Genomic DNA, 24,719 nt, shown 5'->3' on the forward strand with positions numbered 1-24,719 from the left:
GAATGCACAGCACGGCGGAATTCTAAAGTCCTAAAATGCCTGCTATCCGGAAGTTAAGGTGTCTGACACCCAAAATTCTACAACATCAGAATTATACCATTCTGAAACATTCTGGATCTAGAATCAATGGACGGGTGAGTTCCAGAATGTCAGGGTGGCAAAACTCTAGAATCCTGGCGTGTCTGAACTCGAGAGTCATTCAATGTCCACATTCCAGAACTCTGGATGTCTGAATTATGGAAGCACCAAATGTCTGCATTCTAGAATCGGAATGTGGCGGAATTCTAGAATGCACAGCACGGCGGAATTCTAAATTCCTAAAATTCCTGCTATCCGGAAGTTAAGGTGTCTGACATCAAGAATGCTACCACGTCAGAATTATACCATTCTGAAAGATTCTGGGATCTAGAATCAATGGACGGCTGAGTTCCAGAATGTCAGGGTGTCCAAACTCTAGAATCCTTGTGTGTCTGAACTCGAGAGTCATTCAATATCCACATTCCAGGACTCTGGATGTCTGAAATATAGAAGCAACAAATGTCTGCATTCTAGAATCGGAATGTGGTGGAATTCTACAATGCAAAGCACGGCAGAATTCTAAAGTCCTAAAATGCCTGCTATTCGGAAGTTAAGGTGTCTGACATCCAGAATGTTACTAGGTCAGCATTCTACCGTTCTGAGAGATTCTGGGTTCTAGAATGAATGGACGGCAGAGTTCTGGAATGTCAGGGTGTCCAAACTCTAGAATCCTTCCGTGTCTGAACTCGTGAGTCATTCAATGTCCACATTCCAGATCACAGGGTGTCTGAATTCCAGAAGCGCCAAATGTCTGCATTCTAGAATCGGAATGTGGCGGAATTCTAGAATGCACAGCACGGCAGAATTCTAAAGTCCTAAAATGCCTGATATTCGGAAGTTAAGGACTCTGACATCCAGAATGTTACTAGGTCAGCATTCTACCGTTCTGAGAGATTCTGGGTTCTGGAATCTATGGAGGGCAGAGTTCTGGAATGTCAGGGTGTCCAAACTCTAGAATACTTCCGTGTCTGAACTCGTGAGTCATTCAATGTCCACATTCCGGATCACAGGGTGTCTGAATTCCAGAAGCACCAAATGTCTGCATTGTAGAATCGGAATGTGGCGGAATTCTAGAATGCACAGCATGGCAGAATTCTAAAGGCCTAAAATGCCTGATATTCGGAAGTTAAGGAGTCTGACATCCAGAATGTTACTAGGTCAGCATTCTACCTTTCTGAGAGATTCTGTTTTCTGGAATCTATGGACGGCTGAGTTCCAGAATGTCAGGGTGTCCAAACTCTAGAATCCTTCCGTGTCTGAACTCGTGAGTCATTCAATGTCCACATTCCAGAACTCTGGATGTCTGAATTATGGAAGCACCAAATGTCTGCATTCTAGAATCGGAATGTGGCGGAATTCTAGAATGCACAGCACGGCGGAATTCTAAAGTCCTAAAATGCCTGCTATCCGGAAGTTAAGGTGTCTGACATCCAGAATGCTACCACGTCAGAATTATACCATTCTGAAAGATTCTGGGATCTAGAATCAATGGACGGCTGAGTTCCAGAATGTCAGGGTTTCCAAACTCTAGAATCCTTGCGTGTCTGAACTCGAGAGTCACTCAATATCCACATTCCAGGACTCTGGATGTCTGAAATATAGAAGCACCAAATGTCTGCATTCTAGAATCGGAATGTGGCGGAATTCTAGAAAGCACAGCACGGCAGAATTCTAAAGTCCTAAAATGCCTGCTATTCGGAAGTTAAGGTGTCTGTCATCCGAAAGTTACTAGGTCAGCATTCTACCGTTCTGAGAGATTCTCGGTTCTAAAATCAATGGACGGCAGATTACTGGAATGTCAGGGTGTCCAAACTCTAGAATCCTTCCGTGTCTGAATATGTGAGTCATTCAATGTCCACATTCCGGATCACAGGGTGTCTGAATTCCAGAAGCACCAAATGTCTGCATTCTAGAATCGGAATGTGGCGGAATTCTAGGATGCACAGCACGGCGGAATTCTAAAGGCCTAAAATGCCTGATATTCGGAAGTTAAGGAGTCTGACATCCAGAATGTTACTAGGTCAGCATTCTACCTTTCTGAGAGATTCTGGGTTATGTAATCTATGGACGGCAGAGTTCTGGAATGTCAGGGTGTCCAAACTCTAGAATCCTTCCGTTTCTGAACTCGTGAGTCATTCAATGTCCTCATTCCAGATCACAGGGTGTCTGAATTCCAGAAGCACCAAATGTCTGCATTCTAGAATCGGAATGTGGTAGAATTCTAGAATGCACAGCACGGCGGAATTCTAAAGTCCTAAAATGCCTGCTATCCGGAAGTTAAGATGTCTGACACCCAAAATTCTACCACATCAGAATTATACCATTCTGAAACATTCTGGATCTAGAATCAATGGACGGGTGAGTTCCAGAATGTCAGGGTGGCAAAACTCTAGAATCCTGGCGTGTCTGAACTCGAGAGTCATTCAATGTCCACATTCCAGAACTCTGGATGTCTGAATTATGGAAGCACCAAATGTCTGCATTCTAGAATCGGAATGTGGCGGAATTCTAGAATGCACAGCACGGCGGAATTCTAAATTCCTAAAATTCCTGCTATCCGGAAGTTAAGGTGTCTGACATCAAGAATGCTACCACGTCAGAATTATACCATTCTGAAAGATTCTGGGATCTAGAATCAATGGACGGCTGAGTTCCAGAATGTCAGGGTGTCCAAACTCTAGAATCCTTGTGTGTCTGAACTCGAGAGTCATTCAATATCCACATTCCAGGACTCTGGATGTCTGAAATATAGAAGCAACAAATGTCTGCATTCTAGAATCGGAATGTGGTGGAATTCTACAATGCAAAGCACGGCAGAATTCTAAAGTCCTAAAATGCCTGCTATTCGGAAGTTAAGGTGTCTGACATCCAGAATGTTACTAGGTCAGCATTCTACCGTTCTGAGAGATTCTGGGTTCTAGAATGAATGGACGGCAGAGTTCTGGAATGTCAGGGTGTCCAAACTCTAGAATCCTTCCGTGTCTGAACTCGTGAGTCATTCAATGTCCACATTCCAGATCACAGGGTGTCTGAATTCCAGAAGCGCCAAATGTCTGCATTCTAGAATCGGAATGTGGCGGAATTCTAGAATGCACAGCACGGCAGAATTCTAAAGTCCTAAAATGCCTGATATTCGGAAGTTAAGGACTCTGACATCCAGAATGTTACTAGGTCAGCATTCTACCGTTCTGAGAGATTCTGGGTTCTGGAATCTATGGAGGGCAGAGTTCTGGAATGTCAGGGTGTCCAAACTCTAGAATACTTCCGTGTCTGAACTCGTGAGTCATTCAATGTCCACATTCCGTATCACAGGGTGTCTGAATTCCAAAAGCACCAAATGTCTGCATTCTAGAATCGGAATGTGGTAGAATTCTAGAATGCACAGCATGGCGGAATTCTAAAGTCCTAAAATGCCTGCTATCCAGAAGTTAAGGTGTCTGACACCCAGAATTCTACCACATCAGAATTATACCATTCTGAAACATTCTGGGATCTAGAATCAATGGACGGGTGAGTTCCAGAATGTCAGGGTGGCAAAACTCTAGAAACCTGGCGTGTCTGACCTCGAGAGTCATTCAATGTCCACATTCCAGAACTCTGGATGTCTGAATTATGGAAGCACCAAATGTCTGCATTCTAGAATCGGAATGTGGCGGAATTCTAGAATGCACAGCACGGCGGAATTCTAAAGTCCTAAAATGCCTGCTATCCGGAAGTTAAGGTGTCTGACATCCAGAATGCTACCACGTCAGAATTATACCATTCTGAAAGATTCTGGGATCTAGAATCAATGGACGGCTGAGTTCCAGAATGTCAGGGTTTCCAAACTCTAGAATCCTTGCGTGTCTGAACTCGAGAGTCACTCAATATCCACATTCCAGGACTCTGGATGTCTGAAATATAGAAGCACCAAATGTCTGCATTCTAGAATCGGAATGTGGCAGAATTCTAGAATGCACAGCGAGGCAGAATTCTAAAGTCATAAAATGCCTGATATTCGGAAGTTAAGGTGTCTGACATCCAGAATGTTACTTGTTCAGCATTCTCCCGTTCTGAGAGATTCTGTGTTCTAGAATCAATGGACGGCATAGTTCTGGAATGTCCTGGCTTCCAAAGTCTAGAATCCTTCCGTGTCTGAACTCGTGAGTCATTCAATGTCCACATTCCGGATCACAGGGTGTTTGAATTCCAGAAGAACCAAATGTCTGCATTCTAGAAGCGGAATGTGGCGGAATTCTAGAGTGCACAGCATGGCCGAATTCTAAAATCCTAAAATGCCTGCTATACGGAAGTTAAGGTGTCTGACATTAAGAATGCTACCAAGTCAGAGTTATACCATTCTGAAAGATTCTGGGATCTAGAATCAATGGACGGCTGAGTTCCAGAATGTCTGGGTGGGAAAACTCTAGAATCCTTGCGTGTCTGAACTCGAGAGTCATTCAATGTCCACATTCCAGAACTCAGGATGTCTGAAATATAGAAGCACCAAATGTGTGCATTCTAGAATCGGAATGTGGCGGAATTTTAGAATGCACAGCACGGTGGAATTCTAAAGTCCTAAAATGCCTATTAGCCGAAAACTAAGGTGTCTGATGACCAGAATGTTACTAGGTCAGCATTCTACCGTTCTGAGAGATTCTGGGTTCTAGAATCAATGGACGGCCGAGTTCTGGAATGTCTGGGTGTCCAAACTCTAGAATCCTTGTGTGTTAGAACTCGACAGTCATTCAATTTCCATATTCCGGGTCACAGGGTGACTGAATTCCAGAAGTACCAAATGTCTGCATTCTAGAATCGGAATGTGGCGGAGTTCTAGAATGCACAGCACGGCGGAATTCGAAGGTCCTAAATTGCCAGCTATCTGGAAGTTAAGGTGTCTGACATCCAGAATGCTCCCACATCAGAATTATACCATTCTGAAAGATTCTGTGATCTAGAATCAATGGACGGCTGAGTTCCAGAATGTCAGGTTGGCAAAACTCTAGAATCCTTGCCTGTCTGAACTCGAGACTCATTCCATGTCCACATTCCAGAATTCTGGATGTCTGAATTATAGAAGCACTAAATGTCTGCATTCTAGAATCGGAATGTGGCGGAATTCTAGAATGCACAGCACGGCGTAATTCTAAAGTCCTAAAATGCCTGCTATCCGGAAGTTAAGGTGTCTGACATCAAGAATGCTACCACGTCAGATTTATGCCATTCTGAAAGATTCTGGGATCTAGAATCAATGGACGGCTGAGTTCCAGAATGTCGGGGTTTCCAAACTCTAGAATCCTTGTGTGTCTGAACTCGAGAGTCATTCAATGTCCACATTCCAGAACTCTGGATGTCTGAATTATAGAAGCACCAAAAGTCTTCATTCTAGAATCGGAATGTGGCGGAATTCTAGAATGCATAGCACGGCGGAATTCTAAAGTCCTAAAATGACTGCTATCCGGAAGTTAAGGTGTCTGACATCCAGAATGCTACCACGTCAGAATTACACCATTCTGAAAGATTCTGGGATCTAGAATCAATGGACGGCTGAGTTCCAGAATGTCAGGTTTTCCAAACTCTAGAATCCTTGCGTGTCTGAACTCGATAGTCATTCAATATCCACATTCCAGGACTCTGGATGTCTGAAATATAGAAGCACCAAATGTCTGCATTCTAGAATCGGAATGTGGCGGAATTCTAGAAAGCACAGCACGGCAGAATTCTAAAGTCCTAAAATGCCTGCTATTCGGAAGTTAAGGTGTCTGACATCCAGAAAGTTACTAGGTCAGCATTCTACCGTTCTGAGAGATTCTCGGTTCTAGAATCAATGGACGGCAGATTACTGGAATGTCAGGGTGTCCAAACTCTAGAATCCTTCCGTGTCTGAATATGTGAGTCATTCAATGTCCACATTCCGGATCACAGGGTGTCTGAATTCCAGAAGCACCAAATGTCTGCATTCTAGAATCGGAATGTGGCGGAATTCTAGAATGCACAGCACGGCGGAATTCGAAAGTCCTAAAATGCCTGCTATCCGGAAGTTAAGGTGTCTGACATCCAGAATGCTACCACGTCAGAATTATACCATTCTGAAAGATTCTGGGATCTAGAATCAATGGACGGCTGAGTTCCAGAATGTCAGGTTTTCCAAACTCTAGAATCCTTGCGTGTCTGAACTCGAGAGTCATTCAATATCCATATTCCAGGACTTTGGATGTCTGAGATATAGAAGCAACAAATGTCTGCATTCTAGAATCGGAATGTGGTGGAATTCTAGAATTCACAGCACGGCAGAATTCTAAAGTCCTAAAATGCCTGCTATTCGGAAGTTAAGGTATCTCACATCCAGAATGTTACTAGGTCAGCATTCTACCTTTCTGAGAGATTCTGGGTTCTAGAATCAATGGACGGCAGAGTTCTGGAATGTCAGGGTGTCCAAACTCTAGAATACTTCCGTTTCTGAACTCGAGAGTCATTCAATGTCCACATTCCAGAACTCAGGATGTCTGAAATATAGAAGCACCAAATGTCTGCATTCTAGAATCGGAATGTGGCGGAATTCTAGAATGCACAGCACGGCAGAATTCTAAAGTCCTAAAATGCCTGCTATTCGAAAGTTAAGGTGTCTGACATCCAGAATGTTACTAGGTCAGCATTCTACCGTTCTGAGAGATTCTGGGTTCTAGAATCAATGGACGGCAGAGTTCTGGAATGTCAGGGTGTCCAAACTCTAGAATCCTTCTGTGTCTGAACTCGTGAGTTATTCAATGTCCACATTCCGGATCACAGGGTGTCTGAATTCCAGAAGCACCAAATGTCTGCATTCTAGAATCGGAATGTGGCGGAATTCTAGAATGCACAGCAGGGCAGAATTCTGAAGTCCTAAAATGCCTGATATTCGGAAGTTAAGGAGTCTGACATCCAGAATGTTACTAGGTCAGCATTCTACCTTTCTGAGAGATTCTGGGTTCTAGAATCAATGGACGGCAGAGTTCTGGAATGTCAGGGTGTCCAAACTCTAGAATCCTTCCGTGTCCGAACTCGTGAGTCATTCAAAATCCACATTCCGGATCACAGGGTGTCTGAATTCCAGAAGCACCAAATGTCTGCATTCTAGAAACGGAATGTGGCGGAATTCTAGAATGCACAGCACGGCGGAATTCGAAAGTCCTAAAATGCCTGCTATCAGGAAGTTAAGGTGTCTGACATCCAGAATGCTACCACGTCAGAATTATATTGTTCTGAAAGATTCTGGGATCTAGAATCAATGGACGGCTGAGTTCCAGAATGTCAGGGTGGCAAAACTCAAGAATACTTGCGTATCTGAACTCGAGAGTCATTCAATGTCCACATTCCAGAACTCTGGATGTCTGAATTATAGAAGCACCAAATGTCTGCATTCTAGAATCGGAATGTGGCGGAATTCTAGAATGCACAGCACGGCGGAATTCTAAAGTCCTAAAATGCCTGCTATCCGGAAGTTAAGGTGTCTGACATCCAGAATGCTACGACGTCAGAATTATACCATTCTGAAAGATTCTGGGATCTAGAATCAATGGACGGCTGAGTTCCAGAATGTCAGGTTTTCCAAACTCTAGAATCCTTGCGTGTCTGAACTCGATAGTCATTCAATATCCACATTCCAGGACTCTGGATGTCTGAAATATAGAAGCACCAAATGTCTGCATTCTAGAATCGGAATGTGGCGGAATTCTAGAAAGCACAGCACGGCAGAATTCTAAAGTCCTAAAATGCCTGCTATTCGGAAGTTAAGGTGTCTGACATCCAGAAAGTTACTAGGTCAGCATTCTACCGTTCTGAGAGATTCTCGGTTCTAGAATCAATGGACGGCAGATTACTGGAATGTCAGGGTGTCCAAACTCTAGAATCCTTCCGTGTCTGAATATGTGAGTCATTCAATGTCCACATTCCGGATCACAGGGTGTCTGAATTCCAGAAGCACCAAATGTCTGCATTCTAGAATCGGAATGTGGCGGAATTCTAGGATGCACAGCACGGCGGAATTCTAAAGGCCTAAAATGCCTGATATTCGGAAGTTAAGGAGTCTGACATCCAGAATGTTACTAGGTCAGCATTCTACCTTTCTGAGAGATTCTGGGTTATGTAATCTATGGACGGCAGAGTTCTGGAATGTCAGGGTGTCCAAACTCTAGAATCCTTCCGTTTCTGAACTCGTGAGTCATTCAATGTCCACATTCCAGATCACAGGGTGTCTGAATTCCAGAAGCACCAAATGTCTGCATTCTAGAATCGGAATGAGGTAGAATTCTAGAATGCACAGCACGGCGGAATTCTAAAGTCCTAAAATGCCTGCTATCCGGAAGTTAAGGTGTCTGACACCCAGAATTCTACCACATCAGAATTATACCGTTCTGAAACATTCTGGGATCTAGAATCAATGGACGGGTGAGTTCCAGAATGTCAGGGTGGCAAAACTCTAGAATCCTGGCGTGTCTGAACTCGAGAGTCATTCAATGTCCACATTCCAGAACTCTGGATGTCTGAAATATAGAAGCACCAAATGTCTGCATTCTAGAATCGGAATGTGGCGGAATTCTAGAAAGCACAGCACGGCAGAATTCTAAAGTCCTAAAATGCCTGCTATTCGGAAGTTAAGGTGTCTGACATCCAGAAAGTTACTAGGTCAGCATTATACCGTTCTGAGAGATTCTCGGTTCTAGAATCAATGGACGGCAGATTACTGGAATGTCAGGGTGTCCAAACTCTAGAATCCTTCTGTGTCTGAATATGTGAGTCATTCAATGTCCACATTCCGGATCACAGGGTGTCTGAATTCCAGAAGCACCAAATGTCTGCATTCTAGAATCGGAATGTGGCGGAATTCTAGGATGCACAGCACGGCGGAATTCTAAAGGCCTAAAATGCATGATATTCGGAAGTTAAGGAGTCTGACATCCAGAATGTTACTAGGTCAGCATTCTACCTTTCTGAGAGATTCTGGGTTATGTAATCTATGGACGGCAGAGTTCTGGAATGTCAGGGTGTCCAAACTCTAGAATCCTTCCGTTTCTGAACTCGTGAGTCATTCAATGTCCACATTCCAGATCACAGGGTGTCTGAATTCCAGAAGCACCAAATGTCTGCATTCTAGAATCGGAATGTGGTAGAATTCTAGAATGCACAGCACGGCGGAATTCTAAAGTCCTAAAATGCCTGCTATCCGGAAGTTAAGGTGTCTGACACCCAGAATTCTACCACATCAGAATTATACCATTCTGAAACATTCTGGGATCTAGAATCAATGGACGGGTGAGTTCCAGAATGTCAGGGTGGCAAAACTCTAGAATCCTGGCGTGTCTGAACTCGAGAGTCATTCAATGTCCACATTCCAGAACTCTGGATGTCTGAATTATGGAAGCACCAAATGTCTGCATTCTAGAATCGGAATGTGGCGGAATTCTAGAATGCACAGCACGGCGGAATTCTAAAGTCCTAAAATGCCTGCTATCCGGAAGTTAAGGTGTCTGACATCCAGAATGATACCACGTCAGAATTATACCATTCTGAAAGATTCTGGGATCTAGAATCAATGGACGGCTGAGTTCCAGAATGTCAGGCTGTCCAAACTCTAGAATCCATGTGTGTCTGAACTCGAGAGTCATTCAATATCCACATTCCAGGACTCTGGATGTCTGAAATATAGAAGCACCAAATGTCTGCATTCTAGAATCGGAATGTGGTGGAATTCTAGAATGCAAAGCACGGCAGAATTCTAAAGTCCTAAAATGCCTGCTATTCGGAAGTTAAGTTGTCTGACATCCAGAATGTTACTAGGTCAGCATTCTACCGTTCTGAGAGATTCTGGGTTCTAGAATCAATGGACGGCAGAGTTCTGGAATGTCAGGGTGTCCAAACTCTAGAATCCTTCCGTGTCTGAACTCGTGAGTCATTCAATGTCCACATTCCGGATCACAGGGTGTCTGAATTCCAGAAGCACCAAATGTCTGCATTCTAGAATCGGAATGTGGCGGAATTCTAGAATGCACAGCATGGCAGAATTCTAAAGTCCTAAAATGCCTGCTATCCGGAAGTTAAGGAGTCTGACATCCAGAATGTTACTAGGTCAGCATTCTACCGTTCTGAGAGATTCTGGGTTCTGGAATCTATGGAGGGCAGAGGTCTGGAATGTCAGGGTGCCAAACTCTAGAATACTTCCGTGTCTGAACTCGTGAGTCATTCAATGCCACATTCCGGATCACAGGGTGTCTGAATTCCAGAAGCACCAAATGTCTGCATTCTAGAATCGGAATGTGGCGGAATTCTAGAATGCACAGCACGGCGGAATTCTAAAGTCCTAAAATGCCTGCTATCCGGAAGTTAAGGTGTCTGACACCCAGAATTCTACCACATCAGAATTATAACGTTCTGAAACATTCTGGGATCAAGAATCAATGGACGGGTGAGTTCCAGAATGTCAGGTTTTCCAAACTCTAGAATCCTTGCGTGTCTGAACTCGAGAGTCATTCAATATCCATATTCCAGGACTTTGGATGTCTGAGATATAGAAGCAACAAATGTCTGCATTCTAGAATCGGAATGTGGTGGAATTCTAGAATTCACAGCACGGCAGAATTCTAAAGTCCTAAAATGCCTGCTATTCGGAAGTTAAGGTATCTCACATCCAGAATGTTACTAGGTCAGCATTCTACCTTTCTGAGAGATTCTGGGTTCTAGAATCAATGGACGGCAGAGTTCTGGAATGTCAGGGTGTCCAAACTCTAGAATACTTCCGTTTCTGAACTCGAGAGTCATTCAATGTCCACATTCCAGAACTCAGGATGTCTGAAATATAGAAGCACCAAATGTCTGCATTCTAGAATCGGAATGTGGCGGAATTCTAGAATGCACAGCAGGGCAGAATTCTGAAGTCCTAAAATGCCTGATATTCGGAAGTTAAGGAGTCTGACATCCAGAATGTTACTAGGTCAGCATTCTACCTTTCTGAGAGATTCTGGGTTCTAGAATCAATGGACGGCAGAGTTCTGGAATGTCAGGGTGTCCAAACTCTAGAATCCTTCCGTGTCTGAACTCGTGAGTCATTCAAAATCCACATTCCGGATCACAGGGTGTCTGAATTCCAGAAGCACCAAATGTCTGCATTCTAGAAACGGAATGTGGCGGAATTCTAGAATGCACAGCACGGCGGAATTCGAAAGTCCTAAAATGCCTGCTATCAGGAAGTTAAGGTGTCTGACATCCAGAATGCTACCACGTCAGAATTATATTGTTCTGAAAGATTCTGGGATCTAGAATCAATGGACGGCTGAGTTCCAGAATGTCAGGGTGGCAAAACTCAAGAATACTTGCGTATCTGAACTCGAGAGTCATTCAATGTCCACATTCCAGAACTCTGGATGTCTGAATTATAGAAGCACCAAATGTCTGCATTCTAGAATCGGAATGTGGCGGAATTCTAGAATGCACAGCACGGCGGAATTCTAAAGTCCTAAAATGCCTGCTATCCGGAAGTTAAGGTGTCTGACATCCAGAATGCTACGACGTCAGAATTATACCATTCTGAAAGATTCTGGGATCTAGAATCAATGGACGGCTGAGTTCCAGAATGTCAGGTTTTCCAAACTCTAGAATCCTTGCGTGTCTGAACTCGATAGTCATTCAATATCCACATTCCAGGACTCTGGATGTCTGAAATATAGAAGCACCAAATGTCTGCATTCTAGAATCGGAATGTGGCGGAATTCTAGAAAGCACAGCACGGCAGAATTCTAAAGTCCTAAAATGCCTGCTATTCGGAAGTTAAGGTGTCTGACATCCAGAAAGTTACTAGGTCAGCATTCTACCGTTCTGAGAGATTCTCGGTTCTAGAATCAATGGACGGCAGATTACTGGAATGTCAGGGTGTCCAAACTCTAGAATCCTTCCGTGTCTGAATATGTGAGTCATTCAATGTCCACATTCCGGATCACAGGGTGTCTGAATTCCAGAAGCACCAAATGTCTGCATTCTAGAATCGGAATGTGGCGGAATTCTAGGATGCACAGCACGGCGGAATTCTAAAGGCCTAAAATGCCTGATATTCGGAAGTTAAGGAGTCTGACATCCAGAATGTTACTAGGTCAGCATTCTACCTTTCTGAGAGATTCTGGGTTATGTAATCTATGGACGGCAGAGTTCTGGAATGTCAGGGTGTCCAAACTCTAGAATCCTTCCGTTTCTGAACTCGTGAGTCATTCAATGTCCACATTCCAGATCACAGGGTGTCTGAATTCCAGAAGCACCAAATGTCTGCATTCTAGAATCGGAATGAGGTAGAATTCTAGAATGCACAGCACGGCGGAATTCTAAAGTCCTAAAATGCCTGCTATCCGGAAGTTAAGGTGTCTGACACCCAGAATTCTACCACATCAGAATTATACCATTCTGAAACATTCTGGGATCTAGAATCAATGGACGGGTGAGTTCCAGAATGTCAGGGTGGCAAAACTCTAGAATCCTGGCGTGTCTGAACTCGAGAGTCATTCAATGTCCACATTCCAGAACTCTGGATGTCTGAAATATAGAAGCACCAAATGTCTGCATTCTAGAATCGGAATGTGGCGGAATTCTAGAAAGCACAGCACGGCAGAATTCTAAAGTCCTAAAATGCCTGCTATTCGGAAGTTAAGGTGTCTGACATCCAGAAAGTTACTAGGTCAGCATTATACCGTTCTGAGAGATTCTCGGTTCTAGAATCAATGGACGGCAGATTACTGGAATGTCAGGGTGTCCAAACTCTAGAATCCTTCCGTGTCTGAATATGTGAGTCATTCAATGTCCACATTCCGGATCACAGGGTGTCTGAATTCCAGAAGCACCAAATGTCTGCATTCTAGAATCGGAATGTGGCGGAATTCTAGGATGCACAGCACGGCGGAATTCTAAAGGCCTAAAATGCATGATATTCGGAAGTTAAGGAGTCTGACATCCAGAATGTTACTAGGTCAGCATTCTACCTTTCTGAGAGATTCTGGGTTATGTAATCTATGGACGGCAGAGTTCTGGAATGTCAGGGTGTCCAAACTCTAGAATCCTTCCGTTTCTGAACTCGTGAGTCATTCAATGTCCACATTCCAGATCACAGGGTGTCTGAATTCCAGAAGCACCAAATGTCTGCATTCTAGAATCGGAATGTGGTAGAATTCTAGAATGCACAGCACGGCGGAATTCTAAAGTCCTAAAATGCCTGCTATCCGGAAGTTAAGGTGTCTGACACCCAGAATTCTACCACATCAGAATTATACCATTCTGAAACATTCTGGGATCTAGAATCAATGGACGGGTGAGTTCCAGAATGTCAGGGTGGCAAAACTCTAGAATCCTGGCGTGTCTGAACTCGAGAGTCATTCAATGTCCACATTCCAGAACTCTGGATGTCTGAATTATGGAAGCACCAAATGTCTGCATTCTAGAATCGGAATGTGGCGGAATTCTAGAATGCACAGCACGGCGGAATTCCAAAGTCCTAAAACGCCTGCTATCCGGAAGTTAAGGTGTCTGACATCCAGAATGATACCACGTCAGAATTATACCATTCTGAAAGATTCTGGGATCTAGAATCAATGGACGGCTGAGTTCCAGAATGTCAGGCTGTCCAAACTCTAGAATCCTTGTGTGTCTGAACTCGAGAGTCATTCAATATCCACATTCCAGGACTCTGGATGTCTGAAATATAGAAGCACCAAATGTCTGCATTCTAGAATCGGAATGTGGTGGAATTCTAGAATGCAAAGCACGGCAGAATTCTAAAGTCCTAAAATGCCTGCTATTCGGAAGTTAAGGTGTCTGACATCCAGAATGTTACTAGGTCAGCATTCTACCGTTCTGAGAGATTCTGGGTTCTAGAATCAATGGACGGCAGAGTTCTGGAATGTCAGGGTGTCCAAACTCTAGAATCCTTCCGTGTCTGAACTCGTGAGTCATTCAATGTCCACATTCCGGATCACAGGGTGTCTGAATTGCAGAAGCACCAAATGTCTGCATTCTAGAATCGGAATGTGGCGGAATTCTAGAATGCACAGCATGGCAGAATTCTAAAGTCCTAAAATGCCTGCTATCCGGAAGTTAAGGAGTCTGACATCCAGAATGTTACTAGGTCAGCATTCTACCGTTCTGAGAGATTCTGGGTTCTGGAATCTATGGAGGGCAGAGGTCTGGAATGTCAGGGTGCCAAACTCTAGAATACTTCCGTGTCTGAACTCGTGAGTCATTCAATGCCACATTCCGGATCACAGGGTGTCTGAATTCCAGAAGCACCAAATGTCTGCATTCTAGAATCGGAATGTGGCTGAATTCTAGAATGCACAGCACGGCGGAATTCTAAAGTCCTAAAATGCCTGCTATCCGGAAGTTAAGGTGTCTGACACCCAGAATTCTACCACATCAGAATTATAACGTTCTGAAACATTCTGGGATCAAGAATCAATGGACGGGTGAGTTCCAGAATGTCAGGGTGGCAAAACTCTAGAATCCTGGCGTGTCTGAACTCGAGAGTCATTCAATGTCCACATTCCAGAACTCTGGATGTCTGAATTATGGAAGCACCAAATGTCTGCATTCTAGAATCGGAATGTGGCGGAATTCTAGAATGCACAGCACGGCGGAATTCGAAAGTCCTAAAATGCCTGCTATCAGGAAGTTAAGGTGTCTGACATCCAGAATGCTACCACGTCAGAATTATACCATTCTGAAAGATTCTGGGATCTAGAATCAATGGACGGCTGAGTTCCAGAATGTCAGGGTGGCAAAACTCAAGAATCCTTGCGTGTCTGAACTCGAGAATCATTCAATGTCCACATTCCAGAACTCTGGATGTCTGAATTATAGAAGCACCAAATGTCTGCATTCTAGAATCGGAATGTGGCGGAATTCTAGAATGCACAGCACGGCGGAATTCGAAAGTTCTAAAATGCCTGCTATCCGGAAGTTAAGGTGTCTGACATCCAGAATGCTACGACGTCAGAATTATACCATTCTGAAAGATTCTGGGATCTAGAATCAATGGACGGCTGAGTTCCAGAATGTCAGGTTTTCCAAACTCTAGAATCCTTGCGTGTCTGAACTCGATAGTCATTCAATATCCACATTCCAGGACTCTGGATGTCTGAAATATAGAAGCACCAAATGTCTGCATTCTAGAATCGGAATGTGGCGGAATTCTAGAAAGCACAGCACGGCAGAATTCTAAAGTCCTAAAATGCCTGCTATTCGGAAGTTAAGGTGTCTGACATCCAGAAAGTTACTAGGTCAGCATTCTACCGTTCTGAGAGATTCTCGGTTCTAGAATCAATGGACGGCAGATTACTGGAATGTCAGGGTGTCCAAACTCTAGAATCCTTCCGTGTCTGAATATGTGAGTCATTCAATGTCCACATTCCGGATCACAGGGTGTCTGAATTCCAGAAGCACCAAATGTCTGCATTCTAGAATCGGAATGTGGCGGAATTCTAGAATGCACAGCACGGCGGAATTCGAAAGTCCTAAAATGCCTGCTATCCGGAAGTTAAGGTGTCTGACATCCAGAATGCTACCACGTCAGAATTATACCATTCTGAAAGATTCTGGGATCTAGAATCAATGGACGGCTGAGTTCCAGAATGTCAGGTTTTCCAAACTCTAGAATCCTTGCGTGTCTGAACTCGAGAGTCATTCAATATCCATATTCCAGGACTTTGGATGTCTGAGATATAGAAGCAACAAATGTCTGCATTCTAGAATCGGAATGTGGTGGAATTCTAGAATTCACAGCACGGCAGAATTCTAAAGTCCTAAAATGCCTGCTATTCGGAAGTTAAGGTATCTCACATCCAGAATGTTACTAGGTCAGCATTCTACCTTTCTGAGAGATTCTGGGTTCTAGAATCAATGGACGGCAGAGTTCTGGAATGTCAGGGTGTCCAAACTCTAGAATACTTCCGTTTCTGAACTCGAGAGTCATTCAATGTCCACATTCCAGAACTCAGGATGTCTGAAATATAGAAGCACCAAATGTCTGCATTCTAGAATCGGAATGTGGCGGAATTCTAGAATGCACAGCACGGCAGAATTCTAAAGTCCTAAAATGCCTGCTATTCGAAAGTTAAGGTGTCTGACATCCAGAATGTTACTAGGTCAGCATTCTACCGTTCTGAGAGATTCTGGGTTCTAGAATCAATGGACGGCAGAGTTCTGGAATGTCAGGGTGTCCAAACTCTAGAATCCTTCTGTGTCTGAACTCGTGAGTTATTCAATGTCCACATTCCGGATCACAGGGTGTCTGAATTCCAGAAGCACCAAATGTCTGCATTCTAGAATCGGAATGTGGCGGAATTCTAGAATGCACAGCAGGGCAGAATTCTGAAGTCCTAAAATGCCTGATATTCGGAAGTTAAGGAGTCTGACATCCAGAATGTTACTAGGTCAGCATTCTACCTTTCTGAGAGATTCTGGGTTCTAGAATCAATGGACGGCAGAGTTCTGGAATGTCAGGGTGTCCAAACTCTAGAATCCTTCCGTGTCTGAACTCGTGAGTCATTCAAAATCCACATTCCGGATCACAGGGTGTCTGAATTCCAGAAGCACCAAATGTCTGCATTCTAGAAACGGAATGTGGCGGAATTCTAGAATGCACAGCACGGCGGAATTCGAAAGTCCTAAAATGCCTGCTATCAGGAAGTTAAGGTGTCTGACATCCAGAATGCTACCACATCAGAATTATATTGTTCTGAAAGATTCTGGGATCTAGAATCAATGGACGGCTGAGTTCCAGAATGTCAGGGTGGCAAAACTCAAGAATACTTGCGTATCTGAACTCGAGAGTCATTCAATGTCCACATTCCAGAACTCTGGATGTCTGAATTATAGAAGCACCAAATGTCTGCATTCTAGAATCGGAATGTGGCGGAATTCTAGAATGCACAGCACGGCGGAATTCTAAAGTCCTAAAATGCCTGCTATCCGGAAGTTAAGGTGTCTGACATCCAGAATGCTACGACGTCAGAATTATACCATTCTGAAAGATTCTGGGATCTAGAATCAATGGACGGCTGAGTTCCAGAATGTCAGGTTTTCCAAACTCTAGAATCCTTGCGTGTCTGAACTCGATAGTCATTCAATATCCACATTCCAGGACTCTGGATGTCTGAAATATAGAAGCACCAAATGTCTGCATTCTAGAATCGGAATGTGGCGGAATTCTAGAAAGCACAGCACGGCAGATTTCTAAAGTCCTAAAATGCCTGCTATTCGGAAGTTAAGGTGTCTGACATCCAGAAAGTTACTAGGTCAGCATTCTACCGTTCTGAGAGATTCTCGGTTCTAGAATCAATGGACGGCAGATTACTGGAATGTCAGGGTGTCCAAACTCTAGAATCCTTCCGTGTCTGAATATGTGAGTCATTCAATGTCCACATTCCGGATCACAGGGTGTCTGAATTCCAGAAGCACCAAATGTCTGCATTCTAGAATCGGAATGTGGCGGAATTCTAGGATGCACAGCACGGCGGAATTCTAAAGGCCTAAAATGCCTGATATTCGGAAGTTAAGGAGTCTGACATCCAGAATGTTACTAGGTCAGCATTCTACCTTTCTGAGAGATTCTGGGTTATGTAATCTATGGACGGCAGAGTTCTGGAATGTCAGGGTGTCCAAACTCTAGAATCCTTCCGTTTCTGAACTCGTGAGTCATTCAATGTCCACATTCCAGATCACAGGGTGTCTGAATTCCAGAAGCACCAAATGTCTGCATTCTAGAATCGGAATGAGGTAGAATTCTAGAATGCACAGCACGGCGGAATTCTAAAGTCCTAAAATGCCTGCTATCCGGAAGTTAAGGTGTCTGACACCCAGAATTCTACCACATCAGAATTACACCATTCTGAAACATTCTGGGATCTAGAATCAATGGACGGGTGAGTTCCAGAATGTCAGGGTGGCAAAACTCTAGAATCCTGGCGTGTCTGAACTCGAGAGTCATTCAATGTCCACATTCCAGAACTCTGGATGTCTGAATTATGGAAGCACCAAATGTCTGCATTCTAGAATCGGAATGTGGCGGAATTCTAGAATGCACAGCACGGCGGAATTCTAAAGTCCTAAAATGCCTGCTATCCGGAAGTTAAGGTGTCTGACATCCAGAATGATACCACGTCAGAATTATACCATTCTGAAAGATTCTGGGATCTAGAATCAATGGACGGCTGAGTTCCAGAATGTCAGGCTGTCCAAACTCTGGAATCCTTGTGTGTCTGAACTCGAGAGTCATTCAATATCCACATTCCAGGACTCTGGATGTCTGAAATATAGAAGCACCAAATGTCTGCATTCTAGAATCGGAATGTGGTGGAATTCTAGAATGCAAAGCACGGCAGAATTCTAAAGTCCTAAAATGCCTGCTATTCGGAAGTTAAGGTGTCTGACATCCAGAATGTTACTAGGTCAGCATTCTACCGTTCTGAGAGATTCTTTGTTCTAGAATCAATGGACGGCAGAGTTCTGGAATGTCAGGGTGTCCAAACTCTAGAATCCTTGCGTGTCTGAACTCATGAGTCATTCAATGTCCACATTCCGGATCACAGGGTGTCTGAATTCCAGAAGCACCAAATGTCTGCATTCTAGAATCGGAATGTGGCGGAATTCTAGAATGCACAGCATGGCAGAATTCTAAAGTCCTAAAATGCCTGCTATCCGGAAGTTAAGGAGTCTGACATCCAGAATGTTACTAGGTCAGCATTCTACCGTTCTGAGAGTCTCTGGGTTCTGGAATCTATGGAGGGCAGAGGTCTGGAATGTCAGGGTGCCAAACTCTAGAATACTTCCGTGTCTGAACTCGTGAGTCATTCAATGCCACATTCCGGATCACAGGGTGTCTGAATTCCAGAAGCACCAAATGTCTGCATTCTAGAATCGGAATGTGGCGGAATTCTAGAATGCACAGCACGGCGGAATTCTAAAGTCCTAAAATGCCTGCTATCCGGAAGTTAAGGTGTCTGACACCCAGAATTCTACCACATCAGAATTATAACGTTCTGAAACATTCTGGGATCAAGAATCAATGGACGGGTGAGTTCCAGAATGTCAGGGTGGCAAAACTCTAGAATCCTGGCGTGTCTGAACTCGAGAGTCATTCAATGTCCACATTCCAGAACTCTGGATGTCTGAATTATGGAAGCACCAAATGTCTGCATTCTAGAATCGGAATGTGGCGGAATTCTAGAATGCACAGCACGGCGGAATTCGAAAGTCCTAAAATGCCTGCTATCAGGAAGTTAAGGTGTCTGACATCCAGAATGCTACCACGTCAGAATTATACCATTCTGAAAGATTCTGGGATCTAGAATCAATGGACGGCTGAGTTCCAGAATGTCAGGGTGGCAAAACTCAAGAATCCTTGCGTGTCTGAACTCGAGAATCATTCAATGTCCACATTCCAGAACTCTGGATGTCTGAATTATAGAAGCACCAAATGTCTGCATTCTAGAATCGGAATGTGGCGGAATACTAGAATGCACAGCACGGCGGAATTCGAAAGTTCTAAAATGCCTGCTATCCGGAAGTTAAGGTGTCTGACATCCAGAATGCTACGACGTCAGAATTATACCATTCTGAAAGATTCTGGGATCTAGAATCAATGGACGGCTGAGTTCCAGAATGTCAGTTTTTCCAAACTCTAGAATCCTTGCGTGTCTGAACTCGATAGTCATTCAATATCCACAATCCAGGACTCTGGATGCCTGAAATATAGAAGCACCAAATGTCTGCATTCTAGAATCGTAATGTGGCGGAATTCTAGAAAGCACAGCACGGCAGAATTCTAAAGTCCTAAAATGCCTGCTATTCGGAAGCTAAGGTGTCTGACATCCAGAAAGTTACTAGGTCAGCATTCTACCGTTCTGAGAGATTCTCGGTTCTAGAATCAATGGACGGCAGATTACTGGAATGTCAGGGTGTCCAAACTCTAGAATCCTTCCGTGTCTGAATATGTGAGTCATTCAATGTCCACATTCCGGATCACAGGGTGTCTGAATTCCAGAAGCACCAAATGTCTGCATTCTAGAATCGGAATGTGGCGGAATACTAGAATGCACAGCACGGCGGAATTCGAAAGTCCTAAAATGCCTGCTATCCGGAAGTTAAGGTGTCTGACATCCAGAATGCTACCACGTCAGAATTATACCATTCTGAAAGATTCTGGGATCTAGAATCAATGGACGGGTGAGTTCTGGAATGTCAGGGTTTCCAAACTCTAGAATCCTTGCGTGTCTGAACTCGAGAGTCATTCAATATCCATATTCCAGGACTTTGGATGTCTGAGATATAGAAGCAACAAATGTCTGCATTCTAGAATCGGAATGTGGTGGAATTCTAGAATTCACAGCACGGCAGAATTCTAAAGTCCTAAAATGCCTGCTATTCGGAAGTTAAGGTATCTGACATCCAGAATGTTACTAGGTCAGCATTCTACCGTTCTGAGAGATTCTGGGTTCTAGAATCAATGGACGGCAGAGTTCTGGAATGTCAGGGTGTCCAAACTCTAGAATCCTTCCGTGTCTGAACTCGTGAGTCATTCAATGTCCACATTCCGGATCACAGGGTGTCTGAATTCCAGAAGCACCAAATGTCTGCATTGTAGAATCGGAATGTGGCGGAATTCTAGAATGCACAGCATGGCAGAATTCTAAAGGCCTAAAATGCCTGATATTCGGAAGTTAAGGAGTCTGACATCCAGAATGTTACTAGGTCAGCATTCTACCTTTCTGAGAGATTCTGTTTTCTGGAATCTATGGACGGCTGAGTTCCAGAATGTCAGGGTGTCCAAACTCTAGAATCCTTCCGTGTCTGAACTCGTGAGTCATTCAATGTCCACATTCCGGATCAAAGGGTGTCTGAATTCCAGAAGCACCAAATGTCTGCATTCTAGAATCGGAATGTGGTAGAATTCTAGAATGCACAGCACGGCGGAATTCGAAAGTCCTAAAATGCCTGCTATCCGGAAGTTAAGGTGTCTGACACCCTGAATGCTACCACATCAGAATTATACCATTCTGAAACATTCTGGGATCTAGAATCAATGCACGGGTGAGTTCCAGAATGTCAGGGTGGCAAAACTCTAGAGTCCTGGCGTGTCTGAACTCGAGAGTCATTCAATGCCCACATTCCAGAACTCTGGATGTCTGAATTATAGAAGCACCAAATGTCTGCATTCTAGAATCGGAATGTGGCGGAATTCTAGAATGCACAGCACGGCGGAATTCTAAAGTCCTAAAATGCCTGCTATCCGGAAGTTAAGGTGTCTGACATCAAGAATGCTACCAAGTCAGAATTATAACATTCTGAAAGATTCTGGGATCTAGAATCAATGGAAGGCTGAGTTCCAGAATGTCAGGGTGGCAAAATTATAGAATCCTTGCGTGTCTGAACTCGAGAGTCATTCAATGTCCACATTCCAGAACTCTGGATGTCTGAATTATAGAAGCACCAAATGTCTGCATTCTAGAATCGGAATGTGGCGGAATTCCAGAATGCACAGCACGGCGGAATTCTAAAGTCCTAAAATGCCTACTAGCCGAAAGTTAAGGTGTCTGATGACCAGTATGTTACTAGGTCAGCATTCTACCGTTCTGAGAGATTCTGGGTTCTAGAATCAATGGACGGCAGAGATCTGGAATGTCAGTGTGTCCAAACTCTAGAATCCTTGCGTGTCTGAACTCGAGAGTCATTCAATGTCCACATTCCGGATCACAGGGTGTCTGAATTCCAGAAGAACCAAATGTCTGCATTCTAGAATCGGAATGTGGTAGAATTCTAGAATGCACAGCACGGCGGAATTCTAAAGTCCTAAAATGCCTGCTATCCGAAAGTTAAGGTGTCTGACATCCAGAATGCTACCACATCAGAATTATACCTTTCTGAAAGATTCTGGGATCTAGAATCAATGGACGGGTGAGTTCCAGAATGTCAGGGTGGCAAAACTCTAGAATCCTGGCTTGTCTGAACTCGAGAGTCATTCAATGTCCACATTCCAGAACTCTGGATGTCTGAATTATGGAAGCACCAAATGTCTGCATTCTAGAATCGGAATGTGGCGGAATTCTAGAATGCACAGCACGGCCGAATTCGAAAGTCCTAAAATGCCTGCTATCCGGAAGTTAAGGTGTCTGATATCCAGAATGCAACCACGTCAGAATTATACCATTCTGAAAGATTCTGGGATCTACAATCAATGGACGGCTGAGTTCCAGAATGTCAGTGTGGCAAAACTCTAGAATCCTTGCGTGTCTGAACTCGAGAGTCATTCAATGTCCACATTCCAGAACTCTGGATGTCTGAATTATAGAAGCACCAAATGTCTGCATTCTAGAATCGGAATGTGGCGGAATTCTAGAATGCACAGCACGGCGGAATTCTAAAATCCTAAAATGCCTGCTATCCGGAAGTTAAGGTGTCTGACATCAAGAATGCTACCAAGTCAGAATTATACCATTCTGAAAGATTCTGGGATCTAAAATCAATGGACGGCTGAGTTCCAGAATGTCAGGGTGGCAAAACTCAAGAATCCTTGCGTGTCTGAACTCGAGAGTCATTCAATGTCCACATTCCAGAACTCTGGATGTCTGAATTATAGAAGCACCAAATGTCTGCATTCTAGAATCGGAATGTGGCGGAATTCTAGAATGCACAGCACGGCGCAATTCTAAAGTCCTAAAATGCCTACTAGCTGAAAGTTAAGGTGTCTGATGACCAGAATGTTACTAGGTCAGCATTCTACCGTTCTGAGAGATTCTGGGTTCTAGAATCAATGGATGGCAGAGTTCTGGAATGTCAGGGTGTCCAAACTCTAGAATCCTAGAGTGTTTGAACTCGAGAGTCATTCAATTTCCATATTCCGGGTCACAGGGTGTCTGAATTCCAGAAGCACCAAATGTCTGCATTCTAAAATCGGAATGTGGCAGAATTCTAGAATGCACAGCACGGCAGAATTCTAAAGACGTAAAATGACTGATATTCGGAAGTTAAGGTGTCTGACATCCAGAATGTTACTAGGTCAGCATTCTACCGTTCTGAGAGATTCTGGGTTCTAGAATCAATGGACGGCAGAGTTCTGGAATGTCAGGGTGTCCAAACTCCAGAATCCTTCCGTGCCTGAACTCCTGAGTCATTCAATGTCCACATTCCGGATAACAGGGTGTCTGAATTCCAGAAGCACCAAATATCTGCATTCTAGAATCGGAATGTGGCGGAATTCTAGAATGCACAGCACGGCGGAATTTGAAAGTCCTAAAATGCCTGCTACCGGGAAGTAAAGGTGTCTGACATCCAGAATGCTACCAGGTCAGAATTACACCATTCTGAAAGATTCTGGGATCTAGAATCAATGGACGGCTGAGTTCCAGAATGTCAGGGTGGCAAAACTATAGAATCCTTGCGTGTCTGAACTCGAGAGTCATTCAATGTCCACATTCCAGAACTCTGGATGTCTGAATTATAGAAGCACCAAATGACTGCATTCTAGCATCGGAATGTGGCGGAATTCTAGCATGCACAGCACGGCGGAATTCTAAAATCCTAAAATGCCTGCTGTCCGGAAGTTAAGGTGTCTGACATCAAGAATGCTACCAAGTCAGAATTATACCATTCTGAAAGATTCTGTGATCTAGAATCAATGGACAGCTGAGTTCCAGAATGTCAGGGTGGCAAAACTCTAGAATACTTGCGTGTCTGAACTCGAGAGTCTTTCAATGTCCACATTCCAGAACTCTGGATGTCTGAATTATAGAAGCACCAAATGTCTGCATTCTAGAATCGGAATGTGGCGGAATTCTAGAATGCACAGCACGGCGGAATTCTAAACTCCTAAATTGCCTGCTCTCCGGAAGTTAAGGTGTCTGACATCCAGAATGTTACTAGGTCAGCATTCTACCATTCTGAGAGATTCTGGGTTCTAGAATCAATGGATGGCAGAGTTCTGGAATGCCAGGGTGTCCAAACTCTAGAATCCTTCCGTGTCTGAACTCGTGAGTCATTCAATGTCCACATTCCTGATCACAGGTTGTCTGAATTCCAGAAGCACCAAATGTCTGCATTCTAGAATCGGAATGTGGCGGAATTCTAGAATGCACAGCACGGCAGAATTCTAAAGTCCTAAAATGCCTGATATTCGGAAGTTAAGGAGTCTGACATCCAGAAGGTTACTAGGTCAGCATTCTACCATTGTGAGAGATTCTGGGTTCTAGAATCAATGGACGGGTGAGTTCTGGAATGTCAGGGTTTCCAAACTCTAGAATCCTTCCGTGTCTGAACACGTGAGTCATTCAATGTCCACATTCCAGATCAAAGGGTGTCTGAATTCCAGAAGCACCAAATGTCTGCATTCTAGAATCGGAATGTGGCGGAATTCTAGAATGCACAGCACGGCGGAATTCGAAAGTCCTAAAATGCCTGCTATCCAGAATTAAGTTGTCTGACATCCAGAATGCTACCACGTCAGAATTATACCATTCTGAAAGATTCTGGGATCTAGAATAAATGGACGGCTGGGTTCCAGAATGTCAGGGTGGCAAAACTCTAGAATCCTTGCGGGTCTGAACTCGAGAGTCATTCAATCTCCACATTCCAGAACTCTGGATGTCTGAATTATAGAAGCACCA

Source organism: Aotus nancymaae, unplaced genomic scaffold, assembly GCF_030222135.1.
Source record: "Aotus nancymaae isolate 86718 unplaced genomic scaffold, 86718_ANA_hifiasm-v0.15.2.pri h1tg000001l, whole genome shotgun sequence".
Classification (NCBI taxonomy): domain Eukaryota; kingdom Metazoa; phylum Chordata; class Mammalia; order Primates; family Aotidae; genus Aotus; species Aotus nancymaae.